The sequence below is a fragment of the Rhineura floridana genome, chromosome 3, assembly GCF_030035675.1.
Source record: "Rhineura floridana isolate rRhiFlo1 chromosome 3, rRhiFlo1.hap2, whole genome shotgun sequence".
NCBI classification, from domain to species: domain Eukaryota; kingdom Metazoa; phylum Chordata; class Lepidosauria; order Squamata; family Rhineuridae; genus Rhineura; species Rhineura floridana.
In genome coordinates, this window is record NC_084482.1 from 200,715,374 (window position 1) to 200,735,027 (window position 19,654).

At 44.5% G+C, this 19,654-nt stretch overlaps 1 long non-coding RNA gene across 1 annotated transcript; it reads right to left on the bottom strand.

The window, feature by feature from the left end:
* Positions 1-338: 338 nt before the first annotated feature.
* LOC133381144 (uncharacterized) lies at positions 339-16,930 on the bottom strand. The gene is made up of 3 exons (XR_009761631.1): positions 16,649-16,930; positions 5,864-6,232; positions 339-570 (listed from the first exon to the last, which is right to left on the bottom strand). It is a non-coding gene; the product is annotated as an uncharacterized LOC133381144 (long non-coding RNA).
* Between the last annotated feature and the right edge of the window lie 2,724 nt (positions 16,931-19,654).

The window sequence follows — 19,654 nt, forward strand, 5'->3', positions numbered from 1 at the left end:
CAGAGAGCCAGTGTGGTGTAGTGGTTAAGGTGTTGGGTGTTGGGTGAGACCAGGGTTGGAATCCCCACACAGCCATGAAGTTCACTGGGTGACCTTGGGCCAGTCACTGCCTCTCAGCCTCAGAGGAAGGCAATGGGAAACCCCCTCTGAATACTGCTTACCGTGAAAACCCTATAGGGTCATCATAAGTTGGAATCGACTTGAAGGCAGTCCATACTTCCATACTTCATAATAACCACAAACTCACCTTTGGGTGGTAATAGTTTTACAACCAGAGAATATTTTTTATAATAATTGGAAAAGAGAACGTGTAGAACAAATTCATTCCAACTCTGGGGTCTTTTGCATGTTTCAAGTTGTCATCCTCTTGTTTTTATTTAGATCAAGATGGATTCCAGGCTTCTGTATATCTTCCCATACAATCTGGACATTGCACAGTTTGTGGTAAGGCCTCAAGAAGGGATGGAAGTCCTTTTTACCCAAGGGCCACATTCCCTCAAGGGTAATATGCCAGGGGCCACATGCTGGCAGTGGGCAGAGCTGGAGCCAGTGGTAGGCTCTTTGAAGACTCTTTGAAAAAAAATTAAAGGTTTTGCTGAGACTTGTATTTCCTGCATATCTTATGATGCAGTCTTTACATTCCACAATTGGTAGCAAGGTCTAGGGAATTAGGGAACCACTCTAATGAAGGACGTTTCCACGACTCAGATGTATTTTCTTTCTTTCAAAATTCTGGAGCTAATAGGTTTGAAATTCACTGTGATTATTGCATTATCAGGTGTCAGCAGTCAGTGGATCTGGTGCCCTTGGGGACTGGTGGGGCGGAAGGCAGGGAGCCCAAGAGTAGGCGGAGCCAGAGCCAGTGACAGGCAGAGTCCACTAATTCTCATCTTGTCCCCCATCCTCCTCCCTGATGAGTTCTACAAGGGCAACACTGGGGCAGAGGAGGAGGAGGAAGGTGGCAGCCAGGGCCACCCCCTGGACTGGCTGTAAGCGAGAAGGGCAGGCAGGAGGAGTCTGGGTGAGGGCAGGCTGAGGCTGGTGGGGCAGAGCCCCATTTGCCCCAATGGAGCAGTCTCCCCTGAACACTGGCTGACCTGATACTTGAGAAGGCTGTCTCTCCTCCTTCCACCCCTGCACCCATTTTGGCTTTCCCCACCTTTTCCTCACCTCTCCTTGACCTTATCTCCCTCTAGACTCCCCTCACTCATATTAACTTATTCCAATGGATGCAGGATCCTTACCCCCGGCATTGAGAATTGGGCTGAAGACACACTTGTGGTTGTATTGGTTTCAGCACGTCTCCCAATTGTGTTTTGTGAAATGGGAGACACACGACATTAGTCAAACTCCACCCGTTTTTACTCCAAAACCTGGGAAATTGGAGATCGATTACATTTTACCTTGAAGTCAGTTTTGCACAGGCTTCAAAACTGATTGGTCATCAACCCCCATTGCCATTTCAGGTGTGTCCAATGGAAACACTTTGCAGTAGGCTCAGGCCAAGACATTAATTGGCCCAATACTTTGCTGTGAACAGTCCTAAAAGGTCTGACATCAGTAGTGGGGAAAGGAGATGTGTCCAGCCGTGGGCAAATACATTTCAAACTGCAGCCAGACAAGAGCAGTCTTGCTGCTTTTGAAACAGCTAGTGTGCACATAGCCCTAGATATTGCCATGATAATACCATTGCATATCCGTTGTCAGCACCGTCAAGTACTAAATGTTATTGCGTGTCAACAGTTAAATATTGCAAAACATCCATAGCCAGCTAATAAATAGGGAAATGACTGAGCTCTGGGGGTTAAATGGAGAATCCATTATTTATGTATTTATTATTTGATTTATATCCCGCCCTTCCTCCCAGCAGGAGCCCAGGGTGGCAAACAGAAACACTAAAAACACTTTAAAACATCATAAAAACAGATTATTTGGAGAATATATGAGTCCTTAAGAGAATATTGCCTCCCAAAATCTGCAAAGGAGAATTTTGATGAGAATATTTTTGGAACAAAATCATTCCAACTCTACAGATGAGTGTGTGTAGTATGTGTTTTAAGTTGTCTCCTCATTATTTTGTTGTAGGTCAAGGTGGATCCCCGGCAGTTCCGTATTTTACTTTTCAGAGTCGATGGTAAGTCTTAGGATGGGCAGTAGGGATGGTTCCATCAGTTTTTCATGTATCCAATCTTAAATTCATCTCTCCTCATTTCTGCAGCAATTTGTGATTTAAAAAAATCCTTATGAAAATTCTCCAGAATTTTAGTGCGAATTTATCCTAATAAACACATTTCTGTACTCTGTTTTGACTAACATTTGCAACAACATAAAAATCCCAGCAGAATGGGAGAGAGAGCCGGATGTTTCTCTTTGGCCCTCAGGAATTGAAATGAATGAAGGGAGGAGGGGAGGGAGGGGGTGTGGAGAGGGGAACGATTCACACACCCACCTAAAAGCATTGGAGCAAAGCATCTGCAAGCACTAGAGATCCGGAGTGCAGACATTTGTTCCTTCCCTTTTCATATTATCAGAGGATTGGCTTAGTACAGATATACAGGGGGAAAACTGTGATAGCTTCTGTTTGCCAGTAACGTCATGTGAACCGTGCAAATTAAAAGGGGATGTGAGTAGCACCAGACCCACAGTAAATCCCCGTGTAGATGAGCCCTATGTTTCATTTCGCATATTGTTTCAGAAACTGCAAATTTGATAATTTGGCTTGAAATACGAACTAAATTTAATTTCTCCTCCATCCCTAGTGGGCAGGGGTGATGAATCCATTAAGGTTTTTAAAAATGCCTGCCAACCCCCAATTGAATTGACTGCCACAGCCACCAGCATCAGGGAGGGGTAGATTGCAGCACTCTCTGCTCTGGTGTCCTAGGACGTTGCTGTCTTCTCTGGTCTAGCAATTTCCCTCCCCGCTGAGGAGCAAAAAGCAGGAAGGAGCGCTCCAATCTATTCTCAATGAGGAAGTAATTTTTTGTGGGGAGGGGAGAGAAAATCACAAGAGCAGGCCAGCGGGGGGGGGCAATGGAGGCTGATGCCTTTTGGTACTGATGGGACAGTTAATGGTAGGCAGAGCCAGGGTTCACAGTAGAAGAGCCAACCAGTCACAGTTTTTCTCCCCATCCGCCTTCCTTGCAAATACGCAGGATAGAAGGCTGCAGGCCTGTGCCCACTTACATGGGAGTAAGCCTCACTGAACTCAGTGGGGCTTGCATATACGTAGGGCTACATAGGATTGTTCTGCATGCACACACATAATGAATGAAAGCAGTCTTCTTTAAACAGTTGACAATTCAGTTCAATGTTGTCCCATCATGGTTCCTAAAATTGACCTCTTATATGGATTCACTGAAATACTACATTTTTAAAACGGTCCTTTTAACTTTGTGCATACACTCATTAAATAAAAGGTCAGTGCAAACAAACAGCCCTTCCAAACAGGCCAGTTTTGTTTGCAGCTACCTGGCAACAAGACAGAGGTTGACCCGCATCTCCCCTTTGACCCACACCAGCCAGGGCAGGCAGTGTGTGTGTGGAAAAACTTCCTCTTTGCTCTGCCTGCTCCCGGCTGGTGCAGCAAAGAGGCCCAGATCAGGCTGATTGCAAATAATGTGAAGGCAGCAAGGCTGGCTCTGGATCCAGATGATTCTGTTGTAGCCTAGCTCTGCCTACTCCCAAAATGCCCCATTTCAGGGGTTCCTGCTGATTATCACTGGTGGGGATACCGCTGGTGGTAAAGCCCATCTATCATTTGGGCAAGCACATTGGGGCACTCTTCACTGGCAAGGCTCCCCGTAGAACCAGGCAGGGCTGGATAGAGTGACACCTCTGCCTATACAACACCCCCCTCCACACAATGGATTGGGGGATTGAACTGCTCTGCCCATCAGATGTATTAATATATTCCATTTGGCTTTGGCTCCACCTACTTTTGCACTTCAGCCACACCCACTTTGGCATGTGGTCCTCAGATCAAAAAAAGAAATTTTGAAGAAACCTTTTAAGCAGTTTTTGTTTCAGTCCGAGAGATGTCCAAGAACCTCAAGTCTTCCCCTCTTGTCTTGTTGCAGGCCAAGATGGATCCATTGCATGTTTTACCATGCAATCAGGATGTTTCACTGTTGGTGGTAAGTCCTAAGGAGCTGCGGTCTTGGGCTTACTCCATTTTGTGGCATTTGCCAAGTCTTTGGCAGAATATTACTTGATGCTACTTGATATCCCGATAATCTTGAATTGTTTCTGTAGCTGACCAAGGCGGGCCCCACCATTAGACCTACCATTAGTAAGATGGCTTCCTCAGGCAGTAGATTTTGGCTGCCACAAAACTGAAATTCGTTTCAATGCTAGCCAGAACTAGAGACCTCCAATGTGCCTCATCTTGTCTCCTTTGTGTTTCCCCCCCACAGGGCATCTTATAATCTCCAAACAAACCTCAGATTTATTGGTAAGTATTCTGGAAATTAAAATGGCAGCTACACAACTACCTGGCCGAGTTTGGAAAGCTTTGGAGTGCTCCCTCCTCTGGAATGCTGTTGAAAGTGCTGCTGCCACCACCACTGCTACTCTCCACCAGATAGGCATGCCAGAGTTTGATGTGGATGAGGGGGTCCATCAGAGGTTACCTTGCCCAAGGCCCCTCAAACCTAGAGCCAGCCTTGGGGTGTATGCAGATCGAGGCGGGCTTCATTCTCAGTGGCCCCCACTGGGTTCCATCAGACGAAATAGTGTGATTGCAACCTAAGATATAGGTTGGAAGAGCATATAGGCCACATCCACACCATGCATTTATTCCACTTCACAGTCCTGGCTTCCTTCAAAGAATCCTGGGAGCTGTAGTTTGTGAAGGGTGCTGAGAGTTGTTAGGAAACCCCTATTCCCCTCACAGAGCTACAATTCCCAGAGTTCTCTGGGAAGAGGGATTCTGTTAAACCGCTCTGGCAATTGTAGCTCTATGAGGGGAACTGGGTTCTCCTAACAGCTCTCACCATCTTTCACAAGCTACACTTCTCAGGATTCTTTGGGCGAAGCCTGGACTGTATAAAGTGGAATAAATGAATAGCGTAAATATGGCCCATGTCTGGGAGAATCCGTGTGTGTGTTGCTGTGAACTCTTAGCGGGAAGTGTGGGATATAAATGCTATTTATAAGACTGGATTGAAATCTCCACCTTCTTCCTGTATATTCTCCCTCTGTGAAAATGTGGACTAGTTTTCTTTGGGGGCAAGGAGAGGAACCATTTCTCTGAATTTTTTGGGTTGAGGTTTACTGTTTACTTTTCTGGGTCTCAAGAAGAAGTGCAGATGGCAGAAACCTGTGCGTTAATCCTCACCCCACTTCCCACCAGCCATACTTCCCAAGATGCTTTGGGGGCAACATGGTGTGGCATGATTTGGCGTTGCTGCCAAGGGTATTCCAGGAAGTGGGAGTAGTGGGAAGTTATGGAGAAGGACTGCCTTGTGCCACTGTGAGCGGCATGGGAATTTTGGCTGTGAGTGGCACAGGGAAAAACCCTGGTCAAGGTGTAAGGATCCATACACTAAGCCTCTGCCCCCTCCCCAGAATTATGGAGAAATCCACCCTGAATTTTGTGATGGGTTTGTTTTGCTCCCACCTACCCAAAGAACTTCTGAAAAATAATTTTTTGAAATTTTTGGCACAGCCCTAGCTTTCTGTTAACTTAAGCCTGCGATTCTATGCATATTTACTCAGATGTAAATCACACTGAACTCAATAGGGTTACTCCCACCCACGTATCCCACAGCAGACCCCAGATAAGGCTAACATAAAACTTAAAGTTATAACCAGTTAGAAGAAGTGGTCTTATATATCTTTTGGTATAAGCTCTCTTACTTACCCTATATGACTCTCTCGGATTGTACTTTTAGGAAGTTCTGCTCCTGTCCAGGCCGAGATCCGGTTAGAGATAAACTGAGCCCCTTCGGGAGAGCTTTTGGAAACCTTGGACCAGAGCAATGCCAATGAAGAATCAACTTTATGCTGAAATCAATGCTTTGCTTCTATTACTTGTTCAATCCACAATGTCTGAGGCTAAGCAAAGAGGAAAGCTGCAAGCACTTCTATGCAAAGTCTTTACCATTCTCCTTCCAAAACTCAGGGAACTCCAGGAGCAATAGAATCATGTAACGTTGCCTTATCGTTATTTTGATGGTTATTTCAGTCCATTCCAATTCAGTGGGATTTCCTCGAGTCCTGTATAAAAGGGCTTTTAGGGGGGGAAATAGAAATGAGACACATTATTTATCCCAATCCGGGTGCAGGTCTGGTTTGGGGACTACCTTAGTGGATGACTTGTGGAGGTGCATCCTTTTTGGACTTAGTGGATTCCATACCATTGGCCAAAGCGTCCTTCTTGGGCATCTGTCTGGAAGAGGAAATGGAAGGAAATAGGAAGCTACCTTATACCGAGTCATACCATTGGTCAATGTTGTCTACGGTACACTGACTGGCAGCGGCTCTCTGGGGTTTCATACAGGGAGTCATTCTCAACCTTACCTGGCGATGCCAGGACCAAACCTGGGACCTTCTGCATGCAAAGCAGCTGCTGTACCACTGAGCCGTGGTGGTTCCATCTGACAGATCCCAGAAGATGAGGCCCCGTGGCCAATGCCCTCGAGGTTCATTTGGGTTCCATACTGACCCCTGTACTATTTAACATCAACATGGAACCACTTGGAGAGGTCTTTTGGGGATTTGATCCCATGAACATGTTGACGACACACAGCTCTCCTTTTGCTTTCCATTCTATGCAAAGAAAGCTGTAAAGGTTCAGATTCTATGTTTGAGCACAGTGGTGGGATTGTGCGTTGGCTAACAAACAGACTTAATTCATACAAGACATACAAGACAGTTGGTCCGTAGGAAAGCTGATCCAGAATTAAGCATACAACCTACAGTGGATTGGATTGCACTCTCTTTGAAGTTTGGGGGGGGGGTTTACAATTGGATCTGTCTTTCTGTTTGAAAATAATGAGTCAGAAAAATAAACTCTGGATGGGTTATGTGTGTATGTGCCCACTCCTCCCCCAACTCATATTTAGCAATAGACCAAAGCAAGCTCACATGTGGTCTTTCCACTAGGTGGAGACAGTATTCTGTATGTTCATGTGATGCAAATGGAGTGTGTTGTTGCCCAATTGTATGTCATGATCGCTGCTTTTTACAACCAAATCCCAGTGTTAATACACAGCCTGAACAACTGCAATGTAACATACTGAATTTGCGCTATTGTAGTTTCTATGAGTAAGTAAAATGATGTATGTTAATATTTATATCTTATATTCTCTACTTGCAAACGCTGGATTTTGCAACCCAGCCCCCCCCTTTATTGGGCTCTAAGAAAATTCTTGCTCTTAAAAGAGGAATTATTTTTCAAAAACCTTTATTGCTGGAACTTCTGCTGACCTCAGTGACCCAGAGATGGTGGTGGGTCTGTAGCAGTTCTTGGTCACTTAGATTCTGTTTTTCTATTGTGGTTTCTTTTTATATCTTTAAGCTCAGATGTGAATTTTCAGTGGACCTTAGTGTGTGTGCGGATAGATGCAATGTGGTTATAAATTTCTACATGCCAAGGTTGCTCCTTAGGATATATACCACTGGAATGTTACAAACACTTTATGTTGTCCTTCTCATCAAATAACCTGTTTCAACGTTTACCTTCTTGGAGGGGGGTTTACATCTGTGCCCTTTCATGGAAGGAGCATTAATACTGTGACAGAACACTTACGGGGCAACATTGCAAAATATAATCTTTTTGTCACATGCTTTTTCTTTACAAAAATAAAATGGTTCTCTCTTGCCAACCTTTGTTGTCCTGCACTTTTTTTCCTGCCAAGTTCTGTATTTCTCTCTTGGGCATTACTTGGTCTCTCTCTCAATTGACCTTAAGGCCACACAGTCCCTTCTCTCAGTCAAAGAGGGCCCAAACAGGTTCTCTGAATGACATGGGATTGGAACAGCAAGGACTCCCCGTGTTATCATCTCTTCTTTAGCCCACCATTAGCAAAGCTGATAGGATCTGTCGCAGAGCTTGGAAAAGTTACTTTTTTGAACTACAACTCCCATCAGCCCCAGCCAACATGGCCACTGGATTGGGCTGATGGGAGTTGTAGTTCAAAAAAGTAACTTTTCCAAGCTCTGCTCTGTGCAACACCAAATAACTTCTAAAATAAAGAGACAAATGAAAGACAAGCAGGCCTAGAAAAACACACCTGGATTCCCTACCCTTTACAATCCTGTTCTCTCCCCCCGCTTGCCCTCCCTAAGGATCCTGGGAGATGTAGTCAGCATAGTCAGACTAGCGCTAGAGGAGTCTCTGTTGCAACAGAAACAACTCAGATGTGTGGAAATTCGCCTATTTATGTAGCAGCATCAGTGCATGATGCTCTGTCAGAATGGTGGGACATCTGTTTTGGCCCGAGGGCCACATTGCCTTCTGGGCAACCCTCGGGGGGCCATATGCTATGGTGAAGGGGCCAGAGGCAAATGTGGGCAGTGCAATGAATGTAAATGTTATTTGTGCAGCAGTTTCTACACGCACCCCTCTCTAACCTCCATCCAGGCAAGCAAGAGGCATTATCAGAGTTCAAGATCACATCCCAGCCAGACAAAAACACTGGAGGTGGGCCGATGAGGGGTGTGGCTGGGGAGGGGGTTTCATCTGGTGAAAGTCCAGAGGGCCAGACAGAGAGGCCTGGAGAGCCACATTTGCTCCCCAGCCTGAGGTTCTCCACCCTTACCTTACAGAGTACAAAAGAGAGCAGGTCCCCGCCCAGAGGAGCTTACAACCCACAATGCAATGCTGGGTAAACAGCGAAGGCAGCGGCGCCAAAGGTCAACAGGGAAGCAAGGCCTGGTTATTGCGGTTGCATATGCTTAGGCTTGGTTACAGGTGCAAAACCACCACCATGTGAGAGCCTCCTCATCTGGCCACAGCCTCCCCTCCTTGGCTCTGCCCTGCTTTTAAAAAGCTCGTATTGAAATCAAGGGGAGTCTCTCTCCCCACAAGCCTAACTGTTGAGGCGATGGTGGGAGAGGCTGTGTATGTGGGGGGGTCAAAGCTGGGGAATGATGGGGTAGTGGCAGACAGGTAACCTTTTGCCCTCCTCTGTTGCGACTCCCCCTTACCTGCTGAAAACACAGTCACATTTAAGCTTGAAAAAACCCTCCTTTCGGCTCAAGCCTATGCCATGGGGGGGGAGGATATGTGCTTGTGCTAATTGTGTGTGCGTGTGTGTGTGTGTGAGAGAGAGAGAGAGAGACTGTTAAGTGGCTGTTTGTTTATGATTCAATTCTATGTCAGAGGCAGTATATACCATCTGCTTCTAAAGGCCAGTTGCTGGGAATCGCAGGTAGGGAGAGTGCTCTTGCACTCAGGTGCTCCTTGTGGGCTTCCCATTGAGGCAACTGGTTGGCCACTGTGAGAACAGGATGCTAGACTAGGTGGGCCACTGGCCTGATCCTGCAGGGCTCTTCTTATGGCGAGATGGTCCAAAGATCAGACTCCAAAGCATTAAAACCACAGAGTTCTGGCTCCTAGAGATGGCATCAGAGGGCATGAAAACTGCTGTGATGACCTCTTCCTAACTGGTGGGGAGGGTGGGATTGGAGGTCTGTTCTTGCTGTAGAATAGGTGCTGCATATTCCCAGAGAGAAGAGCTGCAAGTGGAAGACTTCACAGCGAGTTACAGCAAGGAAGGGAAGAGAGAAGCACCAAGAGAGGCAAGGAATCCATGGCTGGAGAGGGGAAAGAGGGCGTAAGGAGTGAGAGACGTCCCAGACCTACTCCTCCAAATCAGGAGGCTTGTGCCTATCTAGCTCCTTCCAATTATGCACAGTCGAATGTAGGGATGTAGCTCATTGGTGGAGTTCATGCTTTCCATGCAGAAAGTCTCATGTTCAGTCCTGGTCCTTCCAATTTAAAGCATAAGAAGGTACCAGGGGAAGAAGGTATCCAGCCCTGCTGGATCAGACCAAGAGGCAATTCTAGTATTCCTTTTCTCCTCTAGGATGCACTCCTTAACATGGTGAGGGGGTCTGAGAGCATCAAAGAAGCTGAGAACAATGCCGTCAGGAGTCTAGACCAAGAGGCTAGACTCCTAGCAGGGGCACCCAAGGTGAAATGGTCAAACCTGAGATACCAGACTAAAATGCAACCAGATTCAGAGGATGGCAATGGTAAACCACCTCGGAATGCCTCTTACCACGAAAACCCTATGAACAGAGTATCCAAAATGCAACACGAGATAGTGCTGGAAGATGAGACCCCCAGGACAGAAGGCACTCATCAACCTACTGGGGAAAAACAACAGACAAGTACGTATAGCACTATGACTAATGATGCAGCAGGGTCAAAGCCGAAAGGAAGCCCAGAGGCTGATGTGCACAGATGCAAAAGGAGAGTCCAGAGTTGTACAATGTACACAATAGGAATATGGAATGTGAGAAGCATGAACCAGGGAAAGTTAGAAATTGTCAAGCAAGAAATGGAACGTATCAACATTACCATACTTGGTGTGAGTGAATTAAATGGATGCAAATGGGACATTTTCAATCAGGCAGATAGAAAACATTTTATGCAGGAAATGAGAAATTAAGAAGAAATGGGGTTGCTTTAATAGTGAGAAGTGATGTAGCAAAAGCAATTAGGAACTATAACGCAAGGTCTGAGTGAGCTATATCAATGAGATTTAATGGGAAACCTATTAACATAACCATCACTCAAGTCTATGCTCCAACGGCAAATGAAGAAGAGGAGGAATTGGAGAGATTTTACACAGAAGTACAGGAAGAAATTCATCACACACCAGAACAAGATGTTCTGATAATCATGGGGGACTGGAATGCAAAAGTAGGGAACAGAGAAGAACTAGAAATTGTGGGGAAATGGGCTTAGGAGATAGAAATTAAGCAGGAGAAAGACTTATTGAATTCTGTGAAACCAATAATTTGTTTCTCGCCAACACATTTTTTGAGCGACCAAGAAGACAACTGTACACGTGGACATCACCAGATGGTCAAATTGATTCTATAATTCCTAAATTGATTCTATAATTGGTAGCAGAAGATGCGAAGTTCCATACTTTCTGCAAAAACAAGACTAGGAGCAGACTGCGGTACAGATCATGAACTGGTCGTATCGAAAATCAGAATAAAGCTAAAGAATGACAACAAAGCACTCATAATGCCAAAATACAATTTAAATAATATCCCAGAAGAATATAAAGAACAAATAAGGAACAGGTTTCAGGCTTTAAACTTAGTTGATAAAGGACCAGAAAAACTATGGATTGAAGTCAGAGACATTATCAGGGAAGAATGCAAAAAGAAAATACCTCTAGTTAAAAAGAGAAAAAGACCTCAATGGATAACTGACAAAGTTCTTAAAATGGTTAAAGAAAAGGAAGGGAAAAGCAAAAGGAGATAGAAACATGGTCAGAACCCTAAATGCAGTAATACAGTAACTAGTACGTAGGGACAAAGAGAACTATATAATAGTTATTGTATAGAAATAGAAGAGAACAACAAAAAAGGTAGAACAAGAGCCCTATTCCTAAAGATTAGAGAAATTAAAGGGAAATTAAAACCAAGAATAGGGATGTTGAATAATCAACAGGAAAACACACTGACTGACCGAGATAAAATAAAAGGAAGATGGAAGCAATACACTGAAGAACTATATAAAAGAGATGCAAGGATGACAGATTCATTCACCGAGGAACCGTATGATGAGGAACCAGAAATTTTAGGATATAAGGTGAAAGCTGCTCTTAAAATTCTTGGAAGAAACAAATCACCAGGAACAGATGGCATTCCAATAGAGTTGCTACAAGTTACTGAGACTGAATCTGTCCAAATTTTGACAAAAATGTGTCAACAAATATGGAAAATAAAACAATGGCCCTCAGAGTGGAAGCGTTCAATTTACATCCCAATTCCAAAGAAAGGGGATCCCAGGGAAGGCAGTAACGATCAAACTTAATATCCCATGCAAGTAAAGTAATGCTCAAGATTCTACAACAAAGGCTCTTATGGAGTGAGAAATGCCAGATGTCCAAGCTGGATTTAGAAAGGGAAGAGGTACCAAACATATGTTGGATAATGGAATGGCCCAAAGAATTTCAGAAGAAAATCACCCTGTGCTTTATAGATTACAGCAAAGAGTTCAGTTGGGTAGATCATGAAAAACTATGGAACGCTTTAAAAGAAATGGGGGTGCCACAGCATCTGATTGTCCTGATGCACAACCTATACTCTGGACAAGAGGCTACTGTAAGGACAGAATATGGAGAAACTGATTTGGTCCCAGTCAGAAAGGGTGTGAGACAGAGGTGTATTTTTTCACCCTATATGTTTAATCTATATGCAGAACATATCATACGGAAAGCAGGAAAGCGGAAAGATGAAGGAGGTATGAAGACTGGAGGGAGTAAAGACTAAAGTAATGATAACAGGAGATTAATGTAACTTTAAAGTTGACAATGAGGACATTGAACTTGTCAAGGATTATCAATAGCTTGGCACAGTCATTAATCAAAATGGAGACAACAGTCAAGAAATCAAAAGGCGGTTGGACTGGTGTGGTCAGCTATGCAACCACTAGAAAAGGTTCTCAAATGCAAAGATGTATCACTGAATACTAAAGTCAGGATCATTCAGACCATGGTATTCCCATCTATATGGATGGAAGTGAAAGTTGGACAATGAAAAAAGCGGATAGGAGAAAAAATCAATTCATTTGAAATGTGGTGTTGGAGGAGAGCTTTGCGCATACCATGGACTGCGAAAAAGACAAACAATTGGGTGTTATAACAAATTAAACCAGAACTGTCACTAGAAGCTAAAATGATGAAACTGAAGTTATCATACTTTAGACACATCATGAGAAGACATGATTCACTAGAAAAGACAATAATGCTGGGCAAAACAAAAGGGAGCAGAAAAAGAGGAAGGCCAAACAAGAGATGGATTGATTCCATCAAGGAAGCCACAGACGTGAATTTACCAGATCTGAACAGGGTGGTTCACGACAGATGCTGTTGGAGGTCGCTGATTCATAGGGTCGCCATACGTCGCAGTCGACTTGAAGGCCCATAACAACAACAACTACTGCCCCACATGCCCCTGTTGGTACATTTTGGTGGGTTGCCAACTTAGGGTGACCCTATGAAGAGGGTTCTCATGGTAAGCAGTATTCAGAGGTGGTTTACCATTGCCTTCCTCTTGGAGCCCTGTTAAGCCTATCAAAACCATCCCTATGTTCTGAGTGCGGGCAGGGCTCTTTCCTTGCAGGCCATACATACGTATATGGCAGCAAAGCATATTCTGGAAGCCGAGCAGTAGGACAGCAGCCTTACCTTTTGCTTCTTTTATTTTCTTTATATTATGTCACTCCACTGGCTTGTGTCATGATCTGGTCTGAGACTTTGGCTTACTGGACCTCAAACAGCTCTGAGTGAGTAACTTGCTCCAACAAAGTTGGGAGCGGACGAGGTATTTTGTGCCTCTGTCTCCAGACTGCCTCCTTCAGGTTCCACCCCATTGTAGAGAACTCTGCAGAGCCTTAAAGGGCCAACCCTCTGGCATGAAGATGGGCACTCTTCCTCTGTTTCACAGTCTCTCTCTTGGACCACATTCACACCATACCTTTATTCAGGACTGGTGCCAAATGGTGGCCAGGTTGGGCCTTGGCCGAGGGCCCCTGAAGAACCCCTCCTTAGGGTGTGGGGGCAGCACTCCCCTTCTGTGATCCTTGGCAGGGTCGACTCCCGACCCTGCCGCAGATTGCAGAGATGGAGCTCCCAGCCCTTCCTATAGATTGCAGGCCTGCAGCGCCCGCCAACTCTACCTCCCTCCCTTTCTGTGAATGCCCTGCATGCTGTGTGTGCAGCTGCCATCAACCGAGATGGCAGCAGAGGCTTCTCTAAGGGGCTGATGCCCCTCCTGCCATCTTGATTGATGGTAGGCATGTGTGCCATCAATGAAGATGGCAGTAGAGGTATCAGCCCCTTAGAGAAGCCTCCACCGCCATCTTGGTTGATGGCAGTAACCTGCACGCCCAGTGTGCAGGGCATTCACAGAAAGAGACAAGAGGTAGGTGGAACAGTCCCACACGGTCTGTACGGGAGGGGGGGCTGGGAGCAGGGGGCCAGGGCAGGCTGTCACCGGCCCTGCCTTTCTTTCACTATTATTCCACTTTAATCATGGTTTCTCCCAAAGAATCCTGGGAACTGTAGATTGTGAGGGGGGTGAGAGTTGTTAGGAGACCCCTATTCCCCTCACACAGCAACAACTCCCAGAGTTCCTTGGGAAGAGGGGTTGATTGTTGAACCACTCTGCTGGATCCCAGAGTCATGACAACTTGGACCGATTTGTGTGTAAGACTACAGAGTGTGAACGTCAGTGGACACAGAATGAGCCTGTTGTTTCAGTGTTGCCCTGGGCTGCTTTCGGGGAGAAGAATGCGATATAAATTTAATAATAAACAAGTGTCTATCTTTAGCTTTGCCTGCGTACACACCATATATTTAAGCCACATGGTTTCCCCCCCAACGATCCTGGGAACTGTAGTTTACCCATCACAGAGCTACAATTCCCAGCACCCTTAACAAACAACAGGTATGGTGTGACATGTTGTGTCTCCAGTTGGCCCTGCTCCAACTTCCCCCCCCCTCAGCCCCCTACCTACCTCCCCTACCAGTGCAGAGACCACCATTGCTATCTTATGGATAAAAAGAATTATTCTACTACCTCTGTATGTGTGTGTTTATTTTTAATGTTGTTTTAGACTACTTAGATGCGCAGCAGCCAAAGCCAGCACCTTGTAGGCGTTTTTTTAAAAAGCAACTGAAATGTAATTGTAGTGATTACTTTTGAGAAAAAGCAATCCGTTACTTTCAGAGCAAATGCAATTGTAACAGTAGTTACTACTTTTTTGGGCCATGTAATTGTAACTGTAATTTATTACTTTTTAAAATTAATCTTCCAAGCTCTGAGTATAAGGCAACTTAAATTCTCTCTGTGACATTAAGGAAGCTCAGCCAATGGCTGACACTTTAGGAAGAACTCAGCCCCAGTTTTAAACTATTACCCCAGATATTTCCCCCCTAGTTTAATTGCTATTTGATACATTCCTCTGCCCAGCTGCTTTTTTAACTTCAGCAACAAAGATGCCCGTCTGCATTACCATCTGTCTACAGCTTTTCATGTATTAACCTCTGCTCCTGAAGAGTTCCAGCTTTTCCTCAAAGCACCCTCCCCACCCCACAGTAATATAGCTGGTCTCTTCCAGATCTCATCCTGTTTATCTAAGTCTTTCGTTTATCTCAGAGTCACGGAACTGGAAGAAACCCAACTGCATTCCAAGCTGAAGCTGAGACAGGATATCATCTAGAGAATCCTCAAGAGAAGTCGCCAAGGAATGACAAGAGATTCTATCCACAAGCTCCCCTCCCCTCAGCTGCTTGGTCCGCAGCTGAGCGGGTCCTACAGGGTGCTTCCAGACAATGTGTTTATTCAGAATTCGTACTGATTTGTCTGTGAGGATGTTAGACGAGGTTGGCTATTTTGTGAGCATTCCTCCTGATTTGTCTGTGGGGAGGTTAGACAATGCGGGTTATTCGATGAGCATTTGTCCTGATTTGTCTCCGGGGAGGTTAGACAATGTCAGCTATTTGACAAGCATGTATTCTGATTTGTTTGTGGTGAGGGATGTTGTGTCAAAACAAGTGTTATCCAACACTTTCCAGTGCATCTGCCCATCATTTTCCTTATCACGAAAAGTCTGATCTTTTTACAAAGTGGGTTTGCTGCACAAGTCTTCGCAATCAACTATAACCACACAACTTGAATTTGGCGGTATGTAACTGAATCCCACCCTGAAAACAGTGACTGTCTGGAAGTGCCTATAGCTATTTTTTATTTTGTTAACTTAAGAACATTTATAGACCGCTTAATAACACAATAAATAGTTTAAGCAGTCTACAAAAGAAGAGTATAAGCATTGATTTAAAAATGCAGATAAAACCAACATTGAAAAACAGGTAGATGTAATAAAGTTATAAAAAATATCGAGAAGATCAAGAGAATTTAAAAAGAAGCATACATAATAAAATTACATCCGTAATTTTTTGCCAAGGCAAAGAAGTTTTTAGCATGTGTCTAAAACATCACAGCAAAGGAGCTTGCCTGATGTTAACTCCTAGGGATAGCTTTGGATGGTGTCTAACGGGATTCCCCTCTCCTCCGAAAATGTGGTTCTCCCTATGCAAAGTGTGCAATAGGATCACTAACAAACTCCATCTAAAATGGAATATGGAGCTGTGCTACTGCAGAATTAGCTGCTATCAGCGGTATCTTTCATCAGGGATTTTGTTCAGCAGAAATATCCTCCTCAATCCAATTAAACAAAATCAGCGTTGGAGAGAGTCTGAGGAAATCTTACATCCAGGAAGGGATATTTGGGACTGAAAATACAATATGCTACATGATCTTAAAGGGGCCCATGGGGCAACTAATCTGAGCAAAGCCATCGTGAGGTTGCACCTGTAATTCCAGCATCCATAGCACCAGTGGTGGCCGGTGCCCATTGAGACTGGTAGGGAGGCAGGCAGGGATACTTAACCGTAAGTGAAGCCAAAGCCAATGACAGGCAGAGATACTTCCTGATTGGTTGCTGTACGTGAGAAGGCAGGCAGGCAGGCAGGAGGTGGGCTGATGTAGGTGAGGCAGTGCCCCACTTTTCCTAGTGGACCATCCTCCGATGCTTAGCACTTCTAAATCCTTCTTCCTAGCTGGTCAGCTCCATCTTCATATATTTTGTTGCAATGCCTGCCCAGAAATCACGTGGAACTGCTTCCCCTTTTCTTTTCCTGCCTGGTGCTGCTTCCTTTGGCTTTTTGGGAGTTCCAGCAGTTCCCAGTGACTCTCCTTGCACTTTGACATTATTAAAAAGTAGGCAGCAATTGTGCTCTTGCAAAAATAGCTTTTCTAATTTTTGTTTTGTTTTGTTTTGGCACAGCTGTTTCTTGCATCTTTGAAATATTCTGAAGCTTCTTCAGGTTTTACGAAGAACCAAAAACCAATCCCATGACTGCCACCTACTGTGCTGCTTAGGCAATTGCCCGCAAGTTTCTTTAGTCTTGGGGTCACCAGCCACTGTGGTGTAGTGGTGAAGGTGCTGGACTACGACCTGGGAGACAAGGGTTTGAATCCCCACACAGCCATGAAGCTCACTGGGTGACTTTGGGCCAGTCACTCCTCCTCAGCCTCAGAGGGAGGCAATGACAAACCACCTCTGAATACTGCTTACCAAATGAAAAACCTATTCATAGGGTCACCCATAAGTCGACTTGAAGGCAGTCCATGTCCAGTCTATGCTATTTTGTGGGACAGCTTCAAGTACATGCTGGAACTTTAGGTTTGGATTAAAGCGAGCCACACACACGCAAAGGCTATCTAGTCCAGCATCCTCATAGTGGCCAACCAATTGCCCCCAGGAAGCCCACAAGCATGACCTGAGCGCAAGAGCACTCTTTCCTCCTGCAGTTTCCAGCAACTGGGATTCGGAAGCATACTTCCTCCAACAGTAGAGGGAGAACATAGGCATCATGGCTAGTAATCACTGATAACATCCTCCATGAATTTATCTAATCTCGTGACAGCTGTTTTTATTAGGGCTGCAGGTAACCATGTTTCCCAGCAGGACAAATAGTGAGAGAGGGATGGCAGCACTTTAAGTCTTTGGCTGCATATATACCATACCTTTAAAGCACATTTAGAACACATGGCTTCCCTCAAAGAATCCTGGGAACCGTAGCTTACCCATCCCTGAACTACACTCTTTAGTACCCTAAACAAACTACAGTTCCCAGGATTCTCTGGGGGGTGCCTCTGAGGATATGAGGAGTGAATTTCCCCTTCATCACCAGAAATGTGGAGCAGCCCCAGATTGCAAGTAAATATCTGGGTTTAAAAAGCAAAACTTTCTGAGTTATAAAGTGCGACTTCCACAAAGTCTGATGCCTTGCTTTTCAGCCTGGGTGTCTGAAGAAAACATCTGGAACATGTTAAACTGAAGTTTGAACCAGGTTGGTGAAGGCTTAATTAAAACCTCCCAGGACAGTCTTTTTTTGCATAGCTATGTTGATCGGACAATATTTTTTACTGCTTAAAATCTTGATTCGGGGTGTGTCTTATTCTGCACCCAGTACTTCTCATCGTATCCACAGCTGCAATAAGACATAATCAACAATTAGAGCAAGAAATGCAAGAGTGATAAAAAGTATTCCCTATTTAGGATTTAAGTGGTAGATTCTTTCTGCTCACACAGGATTCTGCCTCAGGCAAGCGCAAGAGTCCCTCACAGAAAATAAAGTTGGCAACCGTGCAAAATGTAGCTCAGGCGTGGGGAACCTTTGGTCTGCCAGATATTGCTGAACTACAATTCCCATCAGCCCTAGCAAGCATAGCCAATGGCAGGGATGATGGGAACTGTAGTCCAAGAACATCTGGAGGGCCAAAAGTTCCTCATACCATATGTAGATATATGGGCATGTGGGCCAGAAGAGGCCACCTCTCACTTTTTATTTTAAAAAAGAGAAAAGCTTTTGATTTCTATAAAATAGAGGGCAATTAACAGCCACTGCTGGGAGGTTCTTTGAAATCACACTGCAGTAGAGATGTAAAATTTGCAGAAAAGTTGAAGCCATGGGAAGAAACAAGTTTTTTTCTAGTAAAGAACATTTTGGAAAATTGGAAAGACACTACATATATTTTTCAGCACCCTTACAGGTCAAAATTCACTTTGTTACTATAGGAACATAAAACGTATTATATATAATTTGGTTTGTCCATGAAATTATCATGTCTGGTATATTAAAAGTACATTCAAACAATAATTACAAATCAAAATTACTTTTCAAAAATGTTTAGACTTTTGTTACAAATGGAACTACAAACTGCTAAACCTGGCATCTCTTTGATTTTGCCAGTTTATGAGGAGCAGGCAAAAAAAACCCGCAGAAGAAACCATCAATATTACATTTATTTACTTATCTATTCCTTAAATTTATTTAATTATTAAATTTATATCCTGCCCTTCCTTCCAAAGGAGCTGAAGGTGGCAAACACACAAACATCTAAAACATATCTCGAAAAGTAAAACAAAGAAAATTATTGTGTCTTCTGAAAATTATATCTCCTCCAGTCCTCCGTAGTGTCAGACCTAAAACACTCATTTCCAAAGAAACGAGGAAGTTTCCTTCTGGGGCTAAAGATGGGCATTAGGGAGTGATTTTCCTCAGGACTACACCAGGGATGATGAAATGAAAAGGATTAGAGAGATTCAAGAAAGATCCCAATGGCTACTAGTCCTGATGATTGACTATTATCTCCAGAGGCACTATGCCTGTCTGGATACCAGTGATGGGGATCAGGAGCCAGAGAGGCCTGTTGGGTTCAGGCCCCGTTTATGGGCTTCCTATAAGGATCTGGTTGGCCACTTTGGGAAACAGTGCTCATCTAGACGGGCCTTTTGCCTGATCCAGCAGTGCATTTCTTATGCTCATATATGCTTAAGTGGTTAACCCTCCCCTCCATTGGATGGCTGACATCTTGTGCTCCCCTTGCT